Source organism: Coptis chinensis, chromosome 8, assembly GCF_015680905.1.
Source record: "Coptis chinensis isolate HL-2020 chromosome 8, ASM1568090v1, whole genome shotgun sequence".
In the NCBI taxonomy this organism is placed as follows: domain Eukaryota; kingdom Viridiplantae; phylum Streptophyta; class Magnoliopsida; order Ranunculales; family Ranunculaceae; genus Coptis; species Coptis chinensis.
Genome location: NC_141463.1, coordinates 68,518,834 through 68,526,647, shown reverse-complemented (window position 1 = coordinate 68,526,647; position 7,814 = coordinate 68,518,834).

The following is a 7,814-nucleotide window of genomic DNA, read 5'->3' as shown; positions in this document are numbered from 1 at the left end:
ACTGGGCACAACACATGGACCCACTCTGTAGGCCCACAAGGCATGATGAGTCACCAGGGACAAGTGGCAAGTTAAGGGCACACCTTGGTGGCACCTTGCTTATAGAAAAGGGGACCTTAGTTTTTAACATTCCTGCTTTCACTTTCATTCACGTATTGTTGTATTTCCCTTCCTCAGTAGCTTTTCATTCCAGCATCAAGTACTGTAAGTATTTGCTCTAATAAAATTTATTTTTCTTTAAGTTAAGTTCCTGTTCTTTATTTACTTGTTTAGTGTATACAATAAGATCAATCAATCCATCATGACCATGAGCTAAAATCCTCCCAAGGGGGAGGGTTAATGATGCTCATGTGAGGATCTTGATTAACACTTTAATGTTCGGAATCACTACTTAGGTATTAGGTGTAAATTATGCATCCGGTCCCAAAATGATTGAGATTGTCCAAGTTTGGAGTCTTTGATGCTCCAGAATAGTCTTCTTGAGACCCAATTTACACTAGGTCCGGTCTCGTCACGAGACTCTATGGTGGCGATTAGCTCTTTTAGTTTGTCTAGGCGATGTAGAATCGAACCAGGGAGCTGAAATGATATTCCGGAGAGATGGAATATTAGTTCAACTCCTTATGCTAGTGAGATGAGCTCGAGAGATCCGTGCATCTCACTAGGGATTGATACTTCGGCGCCGCCTCGGGTTTGTCTATGAACTTCGAGACGGATTAAAACTGTAGTGATATATGTACTTTCGAACCTGTTGAAACTGATTTTTGCATGAGTCGCGGTTAACCCTTTTCTTGTATCTTTATCCTTGTTTATTTTATGTAGAAATCAATCGTTATTATATTACGTTACTTGCATTACCGTTAATTTATCTAAACTTGAGAAATAACCCTAAAATCCTACTCACTAAAAGCTGTAAATCCAGTTGTGAACCTTGCCGAGCCATAAGGTATGGACGATCCCTTACTCGACCTATCCTACCAACCCACGTGAGAAAGGTAACTTGACTAATTGTACTTTTACGGACTTTGGACTTCGGACTTCGGACTTAAGACTTAAAGGACAAAACCTGAAATTACCGTTTATCAAATGGCGCCGCTGCACGCCTAAGGACTCCGGACAATTAACATAACAACTAGACTACATCATTGAACACCCCCCCCCCCCCTCCTCTCCTACCCCTTCATCTTTTTGATTTTCATTTGTTTTGCGATACTAACGTGTTACGTACTTGCTTGTACCAACTTTTCTTTTTCTACTAGCAGATATCTATGAACTAGATCTTGATTATCATCATTAGCTCAGTTTAAGAATTCCGTAGGAAGTTGAAGTACTGCATTGATCTTGCAGTCGCAGACGAGACTTTCTATAGTAGTGCGTGTGACCAACCTGGAGTATCAGCACTCTAGTTTTAAAGCCCAACACACTTTCCTTCTCAGTACTATTTTGGACTCTCTAGACTGTTTATCCAACTTCCAGTAAGTTCACAAGCTCAGGAGTTAATTCGATCGTTATCTTGAGGAAAAGCGGGGCCTTGAAGTTTCAATTCTTAAACTCTTCAAACTTTGTTGAGGATATTATTTGTTTGATTGCTATAACCTATTTTACATCGCATATTTGTATGTTCGCATGAGAACTCTTTTCATGGATAGAAATATTCCTCAGTATGTGTGGTTCGTCATTTGACGATAATACGGTTAATGTGATTCGAATATATTTAGATGTCTGCGTGATTTCAAACCACTTGCTTAGATTATTTTTGTATGTGTATGTTATATCCATTCACATACGCGGTATTCATTTGCATGAGTTCGTTCTCGATATTCCTCTAGCTCGCATATAGTTGCACGTGTAGATTTTATATTATGTATGCATAACTATATATTATTGCATGCATAGGATGTGTACTATTCACGTTTGAGTAATATAGGATTGCATGTGTACCTTTCCTGTGTATAACTAGCCTGTGCTTATTGCTTATTGCATGATTAGTCATATTTTAGCAATTCTCATCTTTATTTGCATGTTTTGTAATCCAATCACATGTTTAGGTTGCGCGAAAATATTACCTGTGTTTTCCCCCTTCTCCATAATACATTAATTACGTAAACCAAAATAAAAAATAATAAATAAATAATAAATAAAATAATTAAATAAAATCTAATAATTAAATTTCATCACAATCCTACTAATAATAATCGCATAATATACCATAATAAATCATCATCCTATTCCATCAATGTCTAGGAAACTTAAAAGATTGAGGTTACCTAATTAAGGAATGTGCTAGCACGGACAACCTTCTTCAATTCTCTCATGTGACCTGGTTGCTGGAATATTCACACGTTATCCTAGCTTACCTGCTCATGTTAGCAACATCTCAGAAAGACGTGGTTCACCTCCCTCCTTCCGTAATTACTAATCCTCATGACATAATTCGTTCCTTATGAGCCTAGAATTAAAATTTGTGTTTGCATGAGACTACGGTCTGGTACTAATAAGGAATTAGAACTTACATATCATCGCCAGAAATACAATAAACAACTGCATAAGTTATCCCCTAGACATAGTTCTTCCTTCGTAAACCAACCTCGTCAAGTATCTCCATTGCCATTATCTCTCATAGTTATGGCCCAGGAAAATCCCACAGTCGAGAAACCCCTTCCGGACTTCTATATTGCCTTACAGGAAGGACTTGCTTCCTGCATTAAACTCGATGAGATTGCAGATGATTTTCGCATTCCGCCAAACATTTTCAGTTTGTTACCTGTTTACCATGGTCTAGACCATGAAAAACCATACAATCACCTTCGTCGGATGCAACAAGTAGCCACCACTTTCCACTATCCGACCGTTACCAACGAACAAGTCTTTCTTAGGTTGTTTCTCTTCACCTTAGCTGATAAAGCTTCGGTTTGGCACTACAACATAAATGACATTTCCCATCACTTAAAAAGTGATGTCAAAAGTATAAGACATCACTTTTGAGAGTGATGTGAATGGTGGCGACGTGAAAAGTCAGGGTTTTCCACATCACTTTTTAAACAATATCCACAAGTGATATTATTTTACATCACTTTTTAATTGATGTCCACAAGTGATGTTATACCTTTGCATCACTTTTTAATCGATGTCCACAAGTGATGTTATAACGTTTAACAGCACTTAGGAAGTGACGTTTCATTCAGATTCCAAATTACTTGTAAAGTGATGTGAAATAACTCTATAAATCACTTTAAAAGTGATGTCCCATTTATCAAAATAAAAAAATAAAAAAAATAAAATATAATAATAATAATAATAAAACAAAATTGCCAATATCATCCCAATATAATACCATTTTCCTGGTAATTTATCACCAAATAAAGATGAAATGTATCTTAAAATCACATTCATCACACAAATTACACTATATACAAATAATTATAACGAGCCAACATATACCAACAAAATCTAATCTGCACAAGCTCTGCGTCACCTCTGCACCTCTTTTCTGCGACAAAAAAATGTGACATTTTAGCCGCATGAAGTTGGTTAAGAGTAATATACATATACATTTTTTTTCAAGTGAAATTGAAAAAATATTACATAGTCTGCTTTAATAAATCTATCGTGCCATTTTGAACTACCAAAAATTAGATAATATAATTGGATATATATATCATTTGATCCAAATATCCAATATCAACAAGTGACACCATCGCAAAATCAAATAGGTTTGAATATTCATAATAATATAGCATACCGATATATGCGAGTGTGAAGAATGAGAAGAAGCTACCAGTGACAGACAAGAGCCATAGACAAACCACGACTTGTCGGTAAAAAAATTTCATTAGCTAAGCATACCTCACAACCCAATTAAACTGTTTTCTCATATATATATATAAAACGTCATAAGTAAAAGGACAGCAGCATATCCTGAGCAGAACAATTATTGACCTGCCTTACCAAAACATGCAAAGTTATTTTATATGGCCAAACAATTAGATATGGTTTATATGTTAACTATATGATGTCAATGTTAATAAATATTATACTAGTGGCATCTAACTAGTACAAGCCTGGGTCCAAAACTAGTTAGCACTAGTCATGTGAAGATTACTATAAAACATAGTGTTAGCTAGGGTAGATGGAAGTAATAAATTAACGGACAGCTGATGGATAATATCATTGCTGCTAAGTTTCACCCAAACATTAACAGTAACTCTAATACAACAAGAATAATTAGAGTGCAAATAGTAAATTTGATATTGCCAGTTATCAAAGATATACATTATCGATCAATAATTCGAAGAAATAATTCAAGCAAACTATAGAAAACCTAACCAGATCTAAGAAAATAAACTTAGCAATCAGTCTAGTCACCAATATGGATTAACTACAACAGCATAACTTTTAGCTGTCCAGGACGGTTTAAAGCTATGGAGGCCACTTGATACTCAGCTTTGATTGGTGAAGGCGTTATTTTGGGAAATTTTCATGGGGAAAAGGACCACCATGTTTCTTATCCAAAACTTAGCGGTAGATATTTTACCTCCATTGCTCGAATGCACGTAGATAGGTGTTTATTACTGTGTGCATCTATTATATGCATTTAGGTGGCAACTATTATTGCATCTCTAAGGAGTGAGTGGATAACTACATTTTGTTTAACAAGTATACTTCTTTGTTTATATGATACTAAAGGGTCTTCCTAGTTTCCTAACACCTCAATGGCTCCTCCCACTAAAATCAGGGACGAAAGAGAATAATGCTTGTTAAATCTAGACAACTTCATACCAATTTCATCAATAATTAAATATAAATACACATTCATAACATCAAAGATGACATACAACTCCAATATGCTCCTTTGCTGAAGATGTCCCACCAGTTTCCTCAAGCGCATGCCGCGCTTTCGAATTTATCTCCAAGACTATGCATAAATCACAAAATTAATAATCATGACTAGACACATTTTAAATTTTTCCAAAATGGTCGTCATTCGAAAAGTAAAAAATTGTGCAAAACTAGTTCCCACTGTGGTACCTGAAAATGGGGCGAAGCAAACTAGAGTCCTCATGGATCCAAAGTTGAGAATTTTGAGTGATGGAATCACAATTGCTTACGTCAACTAATTTGTCTTTACATAAACCTGCCATCAAAATACAAAATAACAGTTAGTTTACAAGCACATAAAAATCTAATCACACAACAAATCAAAACCCTTCTCTAACAAAAACTTACAGAAATTGGAGTGACTTCAATTTAGCCAAAGATTTCTAATTACTTCCTTTCCTTTGAGCGCATTCTCCTAGAAATCCAAGCTTATTAAATTCTTCAGTGATTGAGAGTGACCTCCCAGTGATAAGAGGAGAGAAAGAATAAGGGGTTTCAAGAAGATGAGAGAAAGCGGAAGGGTTTCGAGCATGGAGGAGGGGACCTGATTTGATTTCAAGAAGAGAAGGTTTGAGTTATCCACTGAAATTAATTGAGTGCAGTTTTGGCGCTGGCAAGTAGTAGTGAGAGAGAAGAGAATGAAACCCTAGTTGGGAAGAGGAGGAGAAGCCACCGAGAGAAAAAAAGAAAGAGATTATGCTTTCTATTTCACGAAAATAATACAAAGCGATTTTTTCAGGTTTCCCTCTTTCTTCAAATTTTGAAATTTGATTGGTTTTCAGGGTTTGTAACACTTATCACACGGTTTTATCTGATTTGACCTAATTTTTTAGATGGTCTTTTTCTAACTAATTAACTTAATTAAGATGTATATTAATAATAATACTTCTGGAAGTCACATTATAAGTGATTTCGAAAACTTAGCAAATTCACTTTTAAAGTGATGTTGAATATATAAATATTACATCACTTTATAAGTGACACGGTGAGTGACAACACCTTGAAAGTGACGTTGAATACATAGATATTACATCACTTTATAAGTGACACAACGAAAGTGACGAAAAAGTGTTACTACATCACTATCTCGACATCACTAATTAAAATGATGTTGTACAACTCTACTACATCGATGATAAGAGCCCAAAACGTAGTTTTAACCCCTTAATAATCATCTTGTTAGACCAATTATGTGAATAATAAGTAAGAGTTAACACTGATTACGTTTTTATGCATTTCGGGCTTCAAAGTCCATTATGTGTAGAAATGTACCACTTTAGCGAGATCTGAGGAGCAAAAAGTCGATTAGAAACTTCCAAAGCCGTATCTTTGGACTCGGACCACCGAATTGGGCATACCTTATGTCAAAACGACCGGCTCGGAAAGAGCTTTGTAATGGTCCAAGCCTTGACCCAATCAGAGGAGCAGAAGTGGACGAAAAGTCTGTGGAAGTCAACTGCAGCTGAAGAGGCCTTTTGGATTTGAAAGAATTGGGTTTTGGGCCCATCGATTCTCTCTGCCCAACCCATGGCTCCAAGCCCATGCACGAATTTTGGATCTGGATGTATAAAACAAAAAGCTTAGCTCTTCATTAATGGTAGCTAGTTAGACCTAAATTAGGATATAGAATTATAGATCTAGTTTTATTAATTAAATTAAGTTTTAGTTCCATTTAAATTCTTGTTTTAGATTAAATCTCCGAATCATTGTTCTTGATTGATTAGATAAATAAAGTAGTATTCTTTATCCATTTCGATTTTGTCAATTCCAATTCTAGATCTAATTTCAATTCATGTCCTTAGTTCAATTTAGTCATTAAATTAGATTTCATTATTGTTCAATTAAATAAATTTCAATGCTTTATATTATGTTTAGTTTTAATATAAATGGAAATGATTCTTGGAATGATTCAAGGCTAAACCTCCATTAGAGGGGGTGTGAAGCCTTGATGAAAGCTTGATTCGATTATCGTGAAATTAAATTAATATTTTCTATTCCACTCTAGAAATGATTAGTTCACCATGAGAATGGGTTTAATTGTTCACATGCTAGTTATGATTGGTAGAAATGCCATGTATAATTAGAGATTAGGAATAACCAATTGTTCTCAAGGGCGCGATTCAATTCGGATTCTGACGATTAAGTCGTTAGTGGATTAAGTTGAGTTAAAGGTGGAATCAATCCCCTCTAACTCCTTATCATAGAATCAACGTAACATTCCCTTAGTTGGTGATAAGCGACTAGTTGCATCTTGTGGGTAGTTGCATCGTAGTCTAAATTCCCGCCGTAAAACTCTCATAGACTTAAAAACGACTAGTTAGATTAGAAAACATCCATGCTAGAGCACTAGGAGTGGAACGAACTTATCTACTCCACTATATCTCATAGGATTGAGAGTAGAAAGATTTGATAAACCAAGTATTAGATCAAGTTTAGTTTTACTTGCGTTGGTAAGTTTCATCGATTTATCTCGTAGGTAAACTAGTCATTTGAGTTTATCAAATGGCGCCGCTGCCATCTTAGTTGCACTTTAGCATTGTTTTCATAATAGAATTAGTAATTTTTAAGTCCCATTTCACCCACCCACCCTTGTTTGATTCATCTTTGGTTTGCCGTTTTGATTTTGGAAAAATTCATGCGAAAACGCCGGCGAAGCGCCAGCAAAGAAAGAGACCACCTATCTTCTTCTTACTGGACTTCGTTTATACATTGAAGCGCCACGCTTCAAAGAGCGACCAGCGCCATCTTACTTGGGCTTCGACTTTGCCTTGGCCACAGCGCCGATAGATAGAGCCAGCGCCCATAGCTGAAATTTTCGGTTCCACGGTTTGATTCGAACTTCGAACATCAAGTTTTTCGGTGTTTTATTCTCTTATATACACTGAACACGCCATTACACAAGGCGCTATTCATAAAGCGAAACAGGGCCTTGATCG